Consider the following 19,028-nt stretch of genomic DNA (forward strand, 5'->3'; position numbering starts at 1 on the left):
TGGCGCAAACCGCAAGCAGTGGCGATGGGGTCCCCCCGGCAGCTTCTATGGCGCGCTTTTCAGGAAAAAGACGCGCTGTTTACACCGCCCATTGCCCGGACTCCCCTGCTAGCGGGGAGCCGGGATATACATACCCTGCCTGCTGGCCGGCGGCGGTGAGGCTGTGCGGACTGAGGCGCGGCCGCATGCAGCGGCGTCCAGTCACTCTGGGACGGCGGTCCCAGGAGCCGGGGACCCCCGCGCAGACCGCGAGCAGTGGCGCTGGGGTCCGCCCGGCAGCTCCCGCGACGCAGACAGGCAGTCGGCAGAAGCTGCCTGTCTGTCCTCAATGTAAAAAGGTGTAAAAACAAACATAAATGAAATAAAAATTTCTATTTGCCCTAAGAGGACAAAACTGTTGCACCCAGCTCCCCGGGCACATTCTAAGACTAAAAAAGGGGGGTTATACAGCGCTGGGTTTTTCTGAATGATGATGATTAGACACTTGGTTTATGAAAATACAAAATACATTTATTGTACAGTATAACAATGAAGAGAGTACTCTCTAAGAAAAAAATTCATATATTAAAAAAATTGCGCAATGTATTAAAAAATGGGGCAGGGGTAAAGAAGATGAAAAATGGAATTATTGCTTGCACTAAGCTCCAAAAAAAATGATGAAGACAGTTCGTATGCCAATATATGGTTATAGTTACCACCGATGGATTGGGAAGTATCAGGATCTCATCTGGGAACCTGAGACTGTACCGGTTAATTCCCAGCTAGTGGGTCCAACTGCCTCCAGATGTTGATTGAACAGGAATGGTGGGTGGGAGATGGAATGGCCACCGCCGTGAATCTCTGTCCGGGAGGTGTGGACCTGGTTCTCCGATGGAAATGAGGCAGGAGTGGTGGTGAAGGATGGTATAGCGCCACTGTGGATCACTGCCCAGGGAGAAGGGGGCTGACCGCCCAAGATGGTGTTAGCTGGTCCGGAATCGGTTTGTTGTGCTGGAGCCTGGTGCAAGGTGGTTCAGGCTATTGGGTTGTCCAAGTCAAGGAATAAACTTGGATGGATCTCAGGATCTTGGATGTGGCTTGGCTCAACGCGTTTCGACGTTCAGGACGTCTTCATCAGGAGCAGTGGTGACAGGATGTGACAGGAAGCTGTATATATACCCACTGGGTCAATTGGGGGAGTGTTTGGAATGGTCACGTGACCAGATAATTAAAACACAGAAAAATGGAAAAAACAACATATATTAATATTAAAGTACAAGGTCATTGTAAGGAGCACAGGAGAAAGCTTCAATACATGTAGAATAAAACCAGACATAGGTAATAAAGGTACAAATATATTTTGTTCAGGTGAAAGTGTTCAATAAAGTTGTAGGGTCACGTGATCGGGACCTATCACGTGACTGTACACAGATACATTTATTCCCTGAGCGATCTACCAGCATTTTCAAATGGACAGGATAAGTGGAGACAATGATCTATTTATAGGCGCTGGTGTAATGCGCTGTAAAGCGCTGTCCTGCAATGTACAGGGAGACTTAATATGCGCTGCGGCATCATTGCCTGAAGACGGAAGTGACGTCTCAGCTGGTTGGCATATGGACAGAAGCCGGTTGGCGGAAGTGACGTGCGCTATAGTTGGCGGCGTCAGAGATCATCAGAGCGCATTATAGAGTGGGCGGAAGAACATCCAGTGCCATTTTGGATGCTGGAAGATCGTTATGTTCGCTGTATAGGGCGACCACCATTCAATACTGTTTGTTGTTACAAGTCAGAGAGGGCGGAAATAGTTAGGCGCCATATTAAGTGATGGCAAGCAGGTATATTTTGGATCTGTACAGCGGATTTAACCCATGAGATGACTAGAAGCAACTTATAATATCAGCATGGAAATCATCACAATTATATTATTAGTTCAAATATCAAAGCGAAAAACTCTAGACAGAGAGAATATAATGATAATATTTATATTCAACAGTTATTTGCACATTAGGATTGACCAGTCATATATGGTCTGGTGCAGATGTGGGAGAGCTGACAAAAAGAGAGTGGAATTAACCAAATATAGGACATTAGAGGCAGATATTTATTGTGTACCATTTACATATATATAAACATATATATACAGACCGGTAAGTATAATAAAGATGATATATAGAAAAGGGGAATATATATAGCTACATACATCCATAAGGAGGATGTATGTACAAATACTACAGTACTCTCCTCTTTTTACTTTTTGTTTTTTGTCTTTTGTCTTTTTACCACGTGGACCCTAGGAATTTACATATATATAAGAGACAAGGTGTCGAAGATAGTGTATCATATTTTTAAGATGGGAACTTGTGGGAAACGGAAGGGAGGAATCCGTTCATTCTCAGACAATCCAGTAGTGAAGATGATGTTTATACATAGAAAAAATTCCTACAGCCTACATATGGGAAAAATTAACCGCAATAGTCTAACTCTACCCTATGGGCAGTATGGAAAAGATTACATATGTATGTTTATACTGATAAGTATGTATATAATATACTCAAAAAAAAGGGGGGGGGGGAGGCGGGGGAGGGGGAGATGAAGATTGACAGAGTGGAAAGAGAAGAGATAGTAGGTGTTCATTTATAGAAAATAAAGACAGGTACATATTGGAGTTCTGTCATCCATATAATAGATGTCTATTTGGCAATATCAAATGATGTATGGTTATTTATAAAAAGAGGGGGGGGGGGGGGTGGGAGGAAAAAGAGAAGGATATTAGTGCCGTATGCTTATAATACACTATTAAGTTCTAGGGCCTCATTCAGACCATCTGGGTGTAGACTCTTGAGTTTGAATGTCCAGTATACTTCTTGTCGACACAAGGTTTTGTATCGATCACCCCCTCTGGATGACACGGGGATGTATTCGAGTCCTATTATGTGAAGATCTTTGGGATCCTTATTGTGGGATTGTAGGAAGTGTCTGGGGACGCTATGACATATAAGGCCTTTCATGATATTGCGGCGGTGTTCCATGAAACGTACTTTCAAGGGGCGAGTAGTGCGGCCCACATATCTTAGACCACATGTGCAAGTTAAAAGATAGATCACATAGCTCGTGTCACAGTTGATAAAATGTCTGATTGGGAGGCTCTCACCCTCTACGAGGACTTCTGTGGTTTTTCTAGCCATGTGACTGCACATGGTGCACCTGTTTTTTCCGCATTTGTGGAAGCCTACTGGTCTACTTATTAGCCATGGTTCTGGGGTGGGGTTGGTGGAATTGTCCCCATCGTCTATCCCTTTGTCTGTTTTTGCAGTTTTCAAAAAACTCGGTGCTAGAATGGTTTTGAGTGATCTGTTTTTCTTGTATATGACTGATGGTCTATCTGGTAATATATCTTTTAAAATTCTGTCATGTTTGAGAATATTATAGTTTTTGTTGATTATCTGTTTTATCTGAGAGTGTGCATTATTGTATTTGCAGATAAAGGCCATCTCATGGTTTTTGTCTGAGGGCTCTTTAAGAGTGTTTGTAAGGAGGCTCTCTCTATCCATCTCCTGTACTGTCCTGAGGGCATCTTGTAGGAGGGGGTCTGGGTATCCTCTTTGTCTAAAAGAATCTATAATTTCAGAGGCTTGTATATTGAAAGTGTGTATAGATGAACAATTTCTGCGTATGCGCATGAGCTGTCCTTTCGGTATATTAGTTTTCCATGTTTTATGGTGGGCACTATTATAGTGTAGGTAGGAATGAGTATCAACAGATTTAGTGTAGTTTGCAGTAGTGATCTGTGAGTTTGAAATAGTGAGTGAGATGTCCAAAAAATCAATATGCGTGGGGTCAAAATGTGAAGTGAAGGAAAGATTAAAGGAATTTTGATTGAGTGAAGTGACAAAGTGTTGTGCTGAGTTCAGATCTCCATCCCAAATAATAAAAAGATCGTCTATGTACCGGCCATAGAAAACCAGGTTCGCGCCAAAGTCGCCGCCCCACACATGGGTGTCCTCGAACTCACCCATGTATAGGTTGGCATAACTCGGCGCAAACCTGGTTCCCATGGCCGTACCCATCACCTGGAGATAATGTGTGTTGGAGAACAAAAAATAATTGTGGGTGAGGATAAAAAGAATTGCAGAAATAATAAAAGATTGCTGTTCCTGCGTCAGGTCACTATCTCTCAATAGCTTATTGGTCAGATGTTTAATGCCAAGGTCATGAGGTATGTTGGTGTATAAGGATTTTACATCTAAAGTCATGAAGGCATACGTGTCCTTCCACATTATGTTCCTAATTCGCTGAAGGAAATGAGTAGTATCTTTCAGATGTGACCTGAGCGCAGGAACTAGCGGTTGTAAAAAGAAATCCACATAATGTGATAGGTTAGTGGTGAGTGAACCTATACCCGAAATAATAGGGCGACCTGGGGGTGAGGAAAGTGATTTGTGGATTTTAGGGAGGTGATAATAGGTGGGTGTGATGGGATGGGGAGTGTAGAGAAAGTGCCATGTGTCTTTAGAAATAATATCCTTGGTAAGGGCTCCGTCTAGAAGTTTCTTGAATTCAATAAGAAAAGTTGGGGTAGGATCAGAACTGAGAACTTGGTAAAATGTACTATCACCCAATTGATTGGATGCCTCTCGTAAGTATTCTTTTCTGTCCTGGATCACCAGACCCCCCCCTTTATCTGCCTCCTTGATGATAATGGAAGTGTCTGCAGTCAATTGTTTTAAAGCTCTTCTCTCAGCTCGAGAGAGATTGGTATTCTGACGTGTTTTGGAGGGTTTTTGTTTACACAAGTCGTTAAAGTCTGAAAGGGTGACTTTATAAAAGGTTTCTATGTTCGCACTCTTTGCCGAAATTGGAAAAAATTCCGACTTCCTTTTAAAAGTGGATGTGTCGTATATCTTAGTTGTGGGTAGGTTACCAGTTTCTATTTGATTTTCAAGTAAAAGTTCATGTAGAGTGATAAGAGCTGGGTCATCAGATGGATCAAGTACTATGGGAAAAAAGGTTTCTGATTCGTATAACCCCCCTTTTTTTGCTCTATATTCTCTACGGGGAGACTTACACCCTCCCTCATACAGCAGCTTTAATTGACTTTGAGGTTCACCCTCTTCTTTCACATTCTAAGACTGCCTGGGATGGGGAAGTAGAGGGGAGGAGTCAGCCACACTTGTAAATTTCTTAAAGTGCCCATGCTCCTAGTGGTCGCCCTCTATTCCCCACTGTAACTCCAGTGCCACCTAGTGGATGAAGGAGAAAACTCTTCACTACTGTATAACCGCAGCTCACCGTTACCAATTCTAAACAGTCTCTTGTTACAGTACATCTTCAGTTGTGACACCTGTCAGTATCACACTGACCCCAGGGGTTAATAAACTGCTTTCTGTTCTACCCTGATACTAGTAAATCCCCTAAACTCCAATACTGCTCTAAAACAAACAGTCATATTTATTGTGGGTTTTATTACTGTTTTAATTCAGCTCATCCTGGAAAAGGATTTGTGGCATTGAGAAAACCTCTGCGAGTATTTATAACAGTGTCTTGAGAATAAAACATTAATCTGGTCATGTAATTATAAATATGGTCAAAATAATAGGCAAAATCAGTGCTGGTGGCTGCCAATCGTAAAATATGTGATAACAGAAGTGAATCACTTGCCTCACCACATAATTACTTTTAAGTACGATATAAACAATCAACTAAATATATATTTTTTTGGCATTTTTCAATAAAGAAACTTTTAGCCTAGTGCTGCTGTGAAAAAAATTCTGATACTCTCTCTAGGTCTGTGGGTCCCAACCTCGGTCCTCAGGACCCCCCAACAGTCTGCGTTTTCCAGGTCACCCGGCAGGTGCACTCATTATTCACTGACACATTTTAAAAGATCACAGGTGGAGCAAAGTATTTCACCTGTGATCCTGCATGGAGGCCTGGAAAATGTACACTGTTGGGGAGTCCTGATGACCGAGGTTGAGAACCACTGCTCTTGGGTGTTGGGATTTAAAAAAAGTTTGGGAACCACTGTCCTACGCCATACTAGAAAGATGTACCGAAAAAGTTACTTGCAGCCAATCAAGCAGGTCTGAATCACCCTCTACATTTAGTTTTCTGTACTGTTGCTGGAAGTCTGCATACTTTTATTCAGGCAATGTATGGTTCTATCTATATGATGCTTTGAAATTAAAAATCATTCTTTAACCCCTTCACGACATTTGACGTATATATACGTCATGGTCGGGAAGTACTTCCCGACACATGACGTATATATACGTCATGACTTCTAACTGTCACTGCGTCTAGAGACGCAGTGACAGTTAGGTGATGTCTGCTGTCCCTGACAGCAGACATCCCCCCTCGCCGCCCAGGGGGGGCAGGGGTGCCCCCCCCGGTCGGCGATCGCTGTGATTGGCTGTTCAAATCTGAACAGCCATTCACAGCGTTTCCTGTGTTACCGGCGGCTAAGCCGCTCGGTAACACAGGGATTCACTGGTGATCGGTGCTGTCAAGTACAGCACCGATCACCACCGATGTGCAGCCCCCCCTCGAACCCGCCGGGCACTCACCCGGCAGCAGCAGCAGCTCCCCCCGGCTCCCCCGGAGCGTCTGGAGCGCACGCAGCGCTGCCCTCCTCCCCCCTCCCCCCCGCAGCAGCAGCATCAAGCTGCAGAAAAAGTTAAAAATTAAATGTACAGTATGCACTGAAAAAATATATTATATATATATATATATATATATATATATATATATATATATATATACACACACATATATATATATATATATAATCCGGGGTGTATCTACACCTATATCGGTGTAGAATATCCAGCACTCTCCCAAGTATGAATTCCAAACAAGTTGGTAAAATCCAAATAGAAAAAGTTTATTCAATTTGCACACGATGTCACGTAGATAAGTTCACACGTGTTTTGTAGAACATGCCCCGACGTTTCGATCCCACTAGAGGGGATCTTTCTCAAGAGGCCTACAATACACAGTGAAGGTAACTTATCAATAAATATTATCATAGAAACATTTTTCAAAAGAAAAAGATAAATGTACATATAGTCACAATTATGCAAAAGAACAAGAGATATCTTACTTTAGGTTCAATAGTGCAATGAAATCAACGTAGAATCAAGGGGAAAACCCTGGGTAACCGGAGCAGCTGCTACATGATGCTGCCCGGGCCCAGCTATTTATTCACTCTGAAAGTTAATGCAGCACACGGACGCAGCGTCCGCGTGCTGACAGCGCTACTTCCGGGACCGGAAGTTCGGGACCGGAAGTTGACGTGCGGTGACCCGCACTGCTGGAACGCACGGCTACCCGTCGCTGACGGGGGCCGTGTGTGCGCTCTGAGAACAAGTTTCTCAGCAACGATATTAAGGTGGCTCTAGACAATATAGATGGTATGAGGAGCACTATGATTTTGGATATGCGCTGTGGATCTTTATGTCAAAAAAAGGGGGGTATATTGGTGTCCTTAAAGTGGTGGACTAATATAACAGAGTAAAAAGCTGGGGGCGGTATAAAAATAAGAGCCTAGTGTTATCATTCAAACAATGTGAAAATGTTCTCATTAGAGATATAATTATAGACAATTTACTGGCTAATATTTGGTTGAACTGTTGCTGGAGAAAAACGTAATTTTTAATAAAGATAATATTAATGTATTTGTTGTTTATGTCATTTTTTATTTTTTATTTATTATTTATTTTTTATTTTTATTTTATTTTCTTGGCTTTATTGTTCTAATTACAGAGGGAGAGTCATTAGTATCCCAGTGTACGCTGTGAAAAAATAACAAAAAAAAAAAAAAAAACAAAAAAAAACATTTTTAGCATATATATACACACACAAAGAACATGTTTCTATATTAAGAAACTATTTGTATATATATATATACATTTTTGCATATATCCTCATATATATCTTTTAACTTCTTCTAGCTCAAAAAGACCCAATAAGGGAATTCTTGTGAACCAATCACTACAAGGGTATAATCAAGATGAATAATTAGTTTGTTTTGGAACTATTTATGAGAAAAGGACAGTTATTCTCAAAAAAACTTCCTATGGTACAGTAACCTGTCTATGACAGAAAAAATGGAAAGAGGGATATTTGCAAAAAAAATTTTTGATAAGGGAATTCCTCAGCGTTATACCTAGAGAGGATTTAGTATATACATATAGATCAGAAAAAACAGAAAAAACAGAAAAAACAGAAAAAACAGAAAAAACAGAACAACACTGAAAAAAGTCCATAGTATGATGGCATTATTTTAAGAAAATATTGTAAGGATTGTTCTCGTTAAGGCCCCTCGGGGCAAGTGTCCCAAGTTGATGGATCCACTTGCTTTCTCTCTTCTTGAGTAGCAGGCCACGATCCCCTCCGCGGATAGGTGGTGGTATCCAATCTATCAATCGGCAACGGAGTGTAGATACCTGGTGGCCGGCTTGTAAGAAGTGACGGGGTATCGGAAGGTCAGCTTTACCTGTCTCTAAAGCTGTTCTCACTGATTTTCGGTGATTGGCCATGCGTTCACGGAATTTCCTAGATGTCATCCCGACATATGCCAGTCCGCATGGGCAATTCAATAAATATACGACATAGTCCATCTGGCAATGGAGTCGGTGTCTAATCTTTATGGCTTTACCAGAGTGTGGATGAGGGAATGTTGTCCCTGAGATCAGACTGTTACAGGTGGTGCACCCTGTGCAGCGAAAACAGCCTGGTCTTCTGGAATGTAGCCAGGTGGTATTTTGCTCCAAATTCGGAGTGGCCATTGGTCGCATGAGAAGCTCTTTTAGGTTTGGACCTTTCTTATAGGCCATCATTGGGGGTCCAAATCTCTGGAGTTTTAGAGTGTGATCCGTGGCTACAATTGGCCAATGCTTCTTAATGCTCTTTTGGATGTTAGCTGAAGTGTGGTCATACTTGTTCACATAAATCATCCTGGGTGACGCTTTCTGCTGTTCAATTTGTGTTGGAGCAAGTTGTTTTGTTATTATATTATGTCTGGCTTTGCGTAAACATCTTTTCAATGTGGTTTTGGCGTAGCCTCGTTCGATAAATCTATCCGTCATTTCTGCCAGTTGTCTTTCCATTATTATGGGCACAGTGTTATTTCTAATCACCCTCATATACTGCGAAATGGGGAGATTTTCCTTCAAAGTAGGAGGATGCTGACTTTCTACAGAAAGCAAAGTGTTGCGATCTGTCGATTTCCGAAACACACTCGTCTGTAAAGTGCCATTGGAGAGGGTCACAGTGATGTCCAGGAAATTTATTGATTTAGAGTCGATCACATGGGTCAATCTAATTGGGCCATTGATATTATTAAGCTCGAACAACATTTCCTGGAAGATTTCAATTGAACCGGACCAAACGAGGAAGATATCGTCTATAAACCTTTTATAGTATATGCTGGGGCTAGATTAGAGCCCATAGCGGTGCCAGACACTTGGACGTAGTATTTCCCGTTATACAAAAAGTGATTACAGGTGAGTATAAGCCTTGCTAGATCGACCAGAAAGGCTGTTGGTGGTACACACTTAGGTCTTGTATCATGATACAAGACCTAAGTGTGTACCACCAACAGCCTTTCTGGTCGATCTAGCAAGGCTTATACTCACCTGTAATCACTTTTTGTATAACGGGAAATACTACGTCCAAGTGTCTGGCACCGCTATGGGCTCTAATCTAGCCCCAGCATATGCGGGTCTCTATATGTGTGACTACGAAAATACGAACATACTGGCGAAATATCAGAAGTATATCAGATACTATAAAAGGTTTATAGACGATATCTTCCTCGTTTGGTCCGGTTCAATTGAAATCTTCCAGGAAATGTTGTTCGAGCTTAATAATATCAATGGCCCAATTAGATTGACCCATGTGATCGACTCTAAATCAATAAATTTCCTGGACATCACTGTGACCCTCTCCAATGGCACTTTACAGACGAGTGTGTTTCGGAAATCGACAGATCGCAACACTTTGCTTTCTGTAGAAAGTCAGCATCCTCCTACTTTGAAGGAAAATCTCCCCATTTCGCAGTATATGAGGGTGATTAGAAATAACACTGTGCCCATAATAATGGAAAGACAACTGGCAGAAATGACGGATAGATTTATCGAACGAGGCTACGCCAAAACCACATTGAAAAGATGTTTACGCAAAGCCAGACATAATATAATAACAAAACAACTTGCTCCAACACAAATTGAACAGCAGAAAGCGTCACCCAGGATGATTTATGTGAACAAGTATGACCACACTTCAGCTAACATCCAAAAGAGCATTAAGAAGCATTGGCCAATTGTAGCCACGGATCACACTCTAAAACTCCAGAGATTTGGACCCCCAATGATGGCCTATAAGAAAGGTCCAAACCTAAAAGAGCTTCTCATGCGACCAATGGCCACTCCGAATTTGGAGCAAAATACCACCTGGCTACATTCCAGAAGACCAGGCTGTTTTCGCTGCACAGGGTGCACCACCTGTAACAGTCTGATCTCAGGGACAACATTCCCTCATCCACACTCTGGTAAAGCCATAAAGATTAGACACCGACTCCATTGCCAGATGGACTATGTCGTATATTTATTGAATTGCCCATGCGGACTGGCATATGTCGGGATGACATCTAGGAAATTCCGTGAACGCATGGCCAATCACCGAAAATCAGTGAGAACAGCTTTAGAGACAGGTAAAGCTGACCTTCCGATACCCCGTCACTTCTTACAAGCCGGCCACCAGGTATCTACACTCCGTTGCCGATTGATAGATTGGATACCACCACCTATCCGCGGAGGGGATCGTGGCCTGCTACTCAAGAAGAGAGAAAGCAAGTGGATCCATCAACTTGGGACACTTGCCCCGAGGGGCCTTAACGAGAACAATCCTTACAATATTTTCTTAAAATAATGCCATCATACTATGGACTTTTTTCAGTGTTGTTCTGTTTTTTCTGTTTTTTCTGATCTATATGTATATACTAAATCCTCTCTAGGTATAACGCTGAGGAATTCCCTTATCAAAAATTTTTTTTTTTGCAAATATCCCTCTTTCCATTTTTTCTGTCATAGACAGGTTACTGTACCATAGGAAGTTTTTTTGAGAATAACTGTCCTTTTCTCATAAATAGTTCCAAAACAAACTAATTATTCATCTTGATTATACCCTTGTAGTGATTGGTTCACAAGAATTCCCTTATTGGGTCTTTTTGAGCTAGAAGAAGTTAAAAGATATATATGAGGATATATGCAAAAATGTATATATATATACAAATAGTTTCTTAATATAGAAACATGTTCTTTGTGTGTGTATATATATGCTAAAAATGTTTTTTTTTTTTTTTTGTTATTTTTTCACAGCGTACACTGGGATACTAATGACTCTCCCTCTGTAATTAGAACAATAAAGCCAAGAAAATAAAATAAAAATAAAAAATAAATAATAAATAAAAAATAAAAAATGACATAAACAATAAATACATTAATATTATCTTTATTAAAAATTACGTTTTTCTCCAGCAACAGTTCAACCAAATATTAGCCAGTAAATTGTCTATAATTATATCTCTAATGAGAACATTTTCACATTGTTTGAATGATAACACTAGGCTCTTATTTTTATACCGCCCCCAGCTTTTTACTCTGTTATATTAGTCCACCACTTTAAGGACACCAATATACCCCCCTTTTTTTGACATAAAGATCCACAGCGCATATCCAAAATCATAGTGCTCCTCATACCATCTATATTGTCTAGAGCCACCTTAATATCGTTGCTGAGAAACTTGTTCTCAGAGCGCACACACGGCCCCCGTCAGCGACGGGTAGCCGTGCGTTCCAGCAGTGCGGGTCACCGCACGTCAACTTCCGGTCCCGAACTTCCGGTCCCGGAAGTAGCGCTGTCAGCACGCGGACGCTGCGTCCGTGTGCTGCATTAACTTTCAGAGTGAATAAATAGCTGGGCCCGGGCAGCATCATGTAGCAGCTGCTCCGGTTACCCAGGGTTTTCCCCTTGATTCTACGTTGATTTCATTGCACTATTGAACCTAAAGTAAGATATCTCTTGTTCTTTTGCATAATTGTGACTATATGTACATTTATCTTTTTCTTTTGAAAAATGTTTCTATGATAATATTTATTGATAAGTTACCTTCACTGTGTATTGTAGGCCTCTTGAGAAAGATCCCCTCTAGTGGGATCGAAACGTCGGGGCATGTTCTACAAAACACGTGTGAACTTATCTACGTGACATCGTGTGCAAATTGAATAAACTTTTTCTATTTGGATTTTACCAACTTGTTTGGAATTCATACTTGGGAGAGTGCTGGATATTCTACACCGATATAGGTGTAGATACACCCCGGATTATAATTGGACATACGTTTCACACGCATCTCCTTTATCTGGCACCCCGTGACATCTCAATCGTTAGTGAGAGTGCGGTCTATACCTGGAACTATATATATATATATATATATATGTGTGTGTATATATATTTGTATATATATATATATATATATATACACACATATATATATATATATATGTGTGTGTGTGTGTGTGTGTATATACCGCACCGATTACCACCGATCGCCAGCCCCCCCCCCCCCCCTCCCACCCGGCAGCCCCCCTCCCTCCCACCCACCCGGCTGCCGCAGCACCAGCACCCCTCCCACCCCCCCGCCAGCCGCAGCGCCAGCCCCCCTCCCAAAGCTGGTGACTAAAATGGGGTCACTTGTGGGGGGGTTCCACTGTATTGGTGCTTCGGGGGTCTTGCTAATGCGACATAGCACCCACCATTCATTCCACCACCAAAAATCACTCCTTCCCTTCTGAGTCCTGCCATGCACCCAACTGGTATTTTTTGGTCACACGTGAGGCATTGCCGTACTCGGGAGAAATTGGGGCACAGATTTTGGGGTGCTTTGTCTCCTTCATTCCTTGTGAAAATAAAAAATTTTGAGCCAGAACTGCATTTTTCTGTAAAAAATTACATTTTTTTACACAAAAATGCAGATCTGGCTCAAAATTTTTCATTTTCACAAGGAATGAAGGAGACAAAGCACCCCAAAATCTGTGCCCCAATTTCTCCCGAGTATGGCAATGCCTCATGTGTGACCAAAAAATACCAGTTGGGTGCATGGCAGGACTCAGAAGGGAAGGAGTGATTTTTGGATTTTGCAGCACAGATTCTGGTTGAATGACCCCCGAAACACCCATACAGTGGAACCCCCCCACAAGTGACCCCATTTTGCAAACTACACCCTTCAGGGAATTCATCAAGGGGTATAGTGTACATTTCAAACCCCCCGGGGTTTCACCAATTTTGATACAACTGAGCTGTGAAAATGAAAAATTAATTTTTTTCATTTTCACTGCCCAGTTGTACCACAATTGGTGAAACCCCTGGGGGTTTGAAATGTACACTATACCCCTAGATGAATTCCCTGAAGGGTGTAGTTTGCAAAATGGGGTCACTTGTGGGGGGGTACCTAACTTTTAGCATCTTATGGTGCCTAGAAACCTACATGGTGCCTAAAAAATAATCTCATAAAAAGGAGGCTCCAAAATCAAGTAGGTGCTCCTTCTATTATGAAGCCTGTGGTTTGGTCACCGTGCACACTAGGGCCACATATAGGATATTTATGAAAACCAAAATATTGGGGGAATCAATTTTTAGTCACATTTCTCTAGTAAAATCTACTGTGTTCCTTAGAAAAATGTATTAAAATTGCAAATCTGCAAAAAAAATGAAATTTTGAAATTTCACCTACACTTTCTTTTAATTCCTGTGAAACACCTAAAGGGTTAACAAACTTCCAAAATGCTGTTTTGAATACTGTGAGGGGTGCAGTTTTTGAAATGGCATCATTTATGGGGGTGTCTCACATACAAGTCACTCAAAGTCACATCATAACTGACCTGGTCCCTAAAAAAATCAGAGTTTGAAATTTTCTTGAAAATTTGAGAATTTGCTATTCATATTTTAAGCCTCCTAGTGTCCAAAAAAATGAAAATGAGGTTGAAATAATGATGGCAACATAAAGTAGACATATGGTCTATGTTAGTTATTCACTATTTTGAGTGGTAAGATTATTTGTCTCACAAGCAGAAAATTTAACATTTTGCAAATCGCAAAATTTTCCATTTTTTTACGACATTTTGGTATTTTTCACAAAAAAACACAGACTGTATCGATGAAAATTTACCACTAACTTGAAGTACAATGTGTCACGAGAAAACAATCTCAAAATCACTGGGATAAGTAAAAGCAAAAAAAAGTTATCCCCACTTAAGTGATACATGCCAGATTTGAAAAAAAGGGCTCTGTCAGGAAGGCAAAAACTGGCTCTGTCATGAAGGGGTTAAAAAAAAAAAAACCTTTCAAAAATTCTATAGACTTAATGTTCTATAGAAATATCTCACAAGAAGCATTTAGGCATAGACACGCCCATAGGTTTATTTATTTATTTATTAACAGTTTCTTATATAGCACACACATATTTCACAGCGCTTTACAGAGAATACTTGAACATTCACATCAGTCCCTGCCCCAGTGGAGCTTACAATCTAATCCCTACCACACACACACACATTCAGTGGCGGATTCAGGGGGGGGGGGGGGCACCCGGGCACGTGCCCCCTGTCATTTATTTTGTAGCTGAGGATCAGGGCTTTCCAACGAGCCCAGCCCCGTGTCTCTAGCCCCCCAGGAACCGAAGATATCGCCTGGCAAAACAAAATAACAGAAGGGGGGACATTATGATGTTACCGTGTACCTATAACATATTTAAAAAGTACCCCTTAACCCAGTGGTGTCAAAGTCACGGCCCTACAGCTGTTGTGGAAGTACACATCCCTACATGCCCTGCCACAGATTTTATATAATGGATCGCTAAAATCTGTGGTAGGGCTTGCTGGGAAGTGTAGTTCCACAACAGCTGGAGGGCCATGAGTTTGACACCACTGCTAAACCCCTTAATGCCCATTACATGTAATCACAACCCACCACCTAGCATCATGCCACACCTCTTCCCTTAGCCCAAAGCAGATTAATCTTGCACCTCCTCTCCCCTCCCTCGCTCCCCCCCTCAAGACATACTCTTCGCCAGTCGTGACCGAAGAGTGCACTCACATAGAATCGGTCGCAGGTGGGGGTACTGCAGCATCTGTCGGATAGGGCACCTCTCTCCTCCTCAGCGTCGTTCCTAGCAGCGTTGGGCTGTGTTCTCTGCCGCAGCGCCCTGGGGGCGGAGTTGGGGCAGCTGTCTCCCCGCCTGTATCCTTCCCGTCTATGTTGGGCGGTGTCCTGAGCAACGTCCTGGGGGTCCTCAGTGGCAGCAAGGTTTTAGTAGCATCCTGAAGGGGAGGGAAGAGGAGGAAAACATCCATATTTAAAAAAAAAAATGCTGGTCTACAACAGTATGTAAAAATAGCGGCATAGTGAGTTTAGGAGAATCCTGTTCAAAAACTTGCAAAGAGATGGTGCCAGTGTGCACGCTCAGAGAGCAGATAAAGGGCGGGAAGGGGATTAAAAATAGGTCCTGGCATTTAAAGTACACAGGCCCACCTTGGTGTCAATAGTGTCAACACATTTGTGCGCGAGCGCTCAGGAAAAGAGGGTGTGGACACTCAAAATTGGCCTTGTGTAGTGTTCCACACCATATACCACTTCTACACATTCTGCAACAAAATAATAGACCCCATTATACTTGCCCCTTACACATTATGCCAAACGTATTGAGCCAAAATTCACATAATGCCACGCGGATTGAGCCAAAATTCACATAATGCCACGCGGATTATTCTTTATTCCCAGCGGTGGCAGGCGGCATTTCAAGGAAAAAAACCCTAACCCCATTGCACCTACCCCACACTGTCCCCCATCGCAGCAGCCCCACACTGTCCCCATCGCACCAGCCCCACACTGTAGTCTCCCATCACACCAGCCCCACACTGTCCCCATCACACCAGCCCCACACTGTAGTCTCCCCATTGCACCTGCTCCACACTGTAGTCTCCCCATTGCTCCAGCCCGCACTGTAGTCTCCCCATTGCAACAGCCCCACACTGTCACCATCGCACCAGCCCCACACTGTCTTTCATCACAACAGCCCCTTAAATTGTAAGCCATCAAAATGTCACCCTTATACTGTATGTAGAAATGGAGGAGGGCGGCTGGTGCAGCAGTAAACGGGAGGCCGAGGCAGCAGCGTGGGAGGGTGGAGGAAGGAGAGGCAGTCAGGACATGGTTGCAGCGGGGGTAGCCGGCGACATCATGCAGCAGTCTGACTGTACTCACCACCAGACGGTCCACACCAGGGCAGCGCTGCAGGGCTGACCAGTCTCCTCCTGTGGTCCAGGCGGCGCAGCTCCCGGAAGTACGCGTCCACTGTCCTGTGATCTGGAAGACGGGGCAGCTGGGAGGCGGCACACGCGGATTGGCTCCTCTGTCAATCACAGGTCATGTGTACATGTGTCCAATCCTCACAGACAAGGGCGGGCATACAGCCTATCTAGCAGGCAGCCCAGCCCTAGAAACAGAATGTATTCCTAAATCACTCACCAAGGTAACCCATTGTACTAACCTAGTGCACGCACTACTCGATTTGTCATACACTGTTCCCAAATCATAGTTTGATAAGCCGCGTGGTCGCATTGTCCCATTTGGGATGCTGCACCTTAGAAGGGACTAGGGTTGCACTGGCCTCTAGGGGTACAGAGGGAACCCCGCAGTGGACCCACCTCATCCTCTAGGGACCCTTATTCATACTGTGCAGCTGAATTATACATATGTTACATTATATGGCACAACACCGTGACGTTCAGTGTGCACGCAGGTGTGATACATCGGAGCGGCCCATCGCTTTATAAGGATTGTTGCGTTGTGTACCCAGCTTTAGAGAATAACTATAGAATTGTGCTAGATAATTAGTAGTCAATAAATAATATAAAGACCCCAGCAATTGTAACGCAGGTAATGAACTATACCTGTGTGCGCTTAGTAAGGTGCGCTAGTTAATCCACTAAGCTTCCAGATGCATCGGGCAGGTAAGCGATGTCAGGAGGCTGATTCTAATCGTGTAGTTGGGGTAGAGATTGTAGTATGTATTCCCACACACACGTGCGCAAACATACGTTGCTAAGGTTGGCGATCGATGGGCTGCATTATTATTATCATCCTTTATTTATATGCTGCACCAAGGGATCCAAAGCTACCAATACAAAGTACATTACAAATAGGCAAAACATCGATGGTTTGTGATGCTAGAGAGCTGCTGTTGGTAGATGCGGCCCATTGGGGGCAGTGCTAAGCTAAGGACTCTGCAAAAGATGGCAGAGAACCATCAGCCATCGATGGTTAACAACCAAATACATATTACTTTTTACGATTAGAGGAATGGAAGGAGAAACAAGGGGAAGACACTAGTTAGTCAAAAATGGTGGGGGAAGTAGGTGTTCTTCCCTACAGAAGGGACAACCATCAATGGGTGCAAACCATCGATGGCTCACTGTTTATAATTCCATACCATCAAGGTTTTTCACTGATCACACCATTGATAATTACCCCCGTGGGTGGCCATCCATTTGTCATATAGACAAGGATTATATATATACACTAGGTGATTCATCGCGCCCTACGGGCAGGGCCATCTTAACAACAGTGTGGGCCCCTGGGCAAAGCAATGCACTGGGGCCCTTACCCATTCTCCCCTCCTAGGGGTGGGGGGGTGCTTGCAGCAGCAGCTTTGATGTCCCACGGGTGGCAGGAGGTGCTCTATCTTCCACTCAACATGTAGGACCTGGAGCAGTAACTTCTGCTAATTACTCCTTTACTGCACAGGTGGTGGGAGGGTGAACACTAACGTGTGGAAGGGGGCACTGAGCTGAATGAAGGGTCCCTTGTAAATGACTTCCAGGGAGGTAGGGGGTGTTTATACGCAGGGGAAGGTTGGATAACGGAGTGGGCTTAATATTCGTCATTTTCCGGTGGAAGGGCAGGTTGTTGACTGCAGATATCGCCATTATCTGGAAATAGATTTCTTAGCCTTCACTAGTATAAAAACCTAGAGTCCCAACTTTCAGGAGGTTCTGGGGACTTGGGGATCAGAGTTTAGGAGCCAGAGCAATCCATTGACAAAAATATAAAACTGTACACCAGACGTTTGGAGCTGGAGCAGGGACCGGCTGCTGGAAGGCTGATATCTCTGGTTCTGGGCATGCTAGTGTCTTCAGAAAGGGGAGAGTCCCAGGTTTTGGAATATAGGGGGACATTTACCAAAATGGATTCGTAGAAAAAAGGTGTATTCGTAGGGAGAAATACACCTTTTTTTTACGAATTTGTATTTTCGGGATTTACAATCCCAAAAAATACAACAATTCGTAGTCCTAAAGATGGAACATTCGTATTTGTAGTTACAAATACGAATGCCCTACACCATCGATAGGATACGACAGAAATCACCATTCAAAAGAATGGTGGTTTCTGATTTACTAAGCAGCCGTACTGACAATACGGCTGCTTAGTGGTGTGAAACACCCACGCAAATACGACAGGAAAATAGAACACCATTTTCCTGTTCTATTTGCGTTTTAGCCTGCACGGATCAGTCAGATCCGTGCAGGCTACAGTGTAAAAAAATAGAAAAAAATAAATAAATTAAAAAAAAAAACGGCGTGGGGTCCCCCCCACAGCCATAACCAGCACCAGGCTGAAGGAGCCGGGGCCGGTAATTAAAAATCAGGGAGCCCGACAAATAGGGGTTCCCCGATTTTTAACAACCAGCCCCAGGCTCCAGGTCCGGGGCTGGTTCCCAAAATACGGGGGACAAAATGAGTAGGGGTCCCCCGTATTTTAAGAACCAGCCCCAGGCACAACCAGCCGGCAGGGTAATGTCACAGCCGGGGGACACTTATAATATAAGGTCCCGCGGCCAAAACATTCTCCCTACCGACCAGTCAGCCTGGCCAGGGGCCCTGGGGGAGTGGGGACCCCCCCAATGAAGGGGTCCCCCCCCTCCAGGACTT

At 43.3% G+C, this 19,028-nt stretch overlaps 1 long non-coding RNA gene across 2 annotated transcripts in view; it reads right to left on the reverse strand.

Annotated features, from left to right (window-relative positions):
• Positions 1–583: 583 nt before the first annotated feature.
• LOC146054254 (uncharacterized) overlaps positions 584–19,028 on the reverse strand; it is a 61,206-nt gene continuing 42,761 nt past the window's right edge. The window contains exons 7-9 of one of the 2 annotated variants that reach the window (XR_014468180.1): positions 16,303–16,450; positions 15,136–15,359; positions 584–1,161 (exon numbers count right to left, since the gene is read on the reverse strand). This is a non-coding gene — a long non-coding RNA (uncharacterized LOC146054254). The remainder of the gene's footprint in view (positions 1,162–15,135; positions 15,360–16,302; positions 16,451–19,028) is intronic. The other variant, XR_014468179.1, reaches the window with a different exon arrangement.

This window comes from Crinia signifera, unplaced genomic scaffold (genome assembly GCF_055691185.1).
Source record: "Crinia signifera unplaced genomic scaffold, ASM5569118v1 HAP2_SCAFFOLD_226, whole genome shotgun sequence".
In the NCBI taxonomy this organism is placed as follows: domain Eukaryota; kingdom Metazoa; phylum Chordata; class Amphibia; order Anura; family Myobatrachidae; genus Crinia; species Crinia signifera.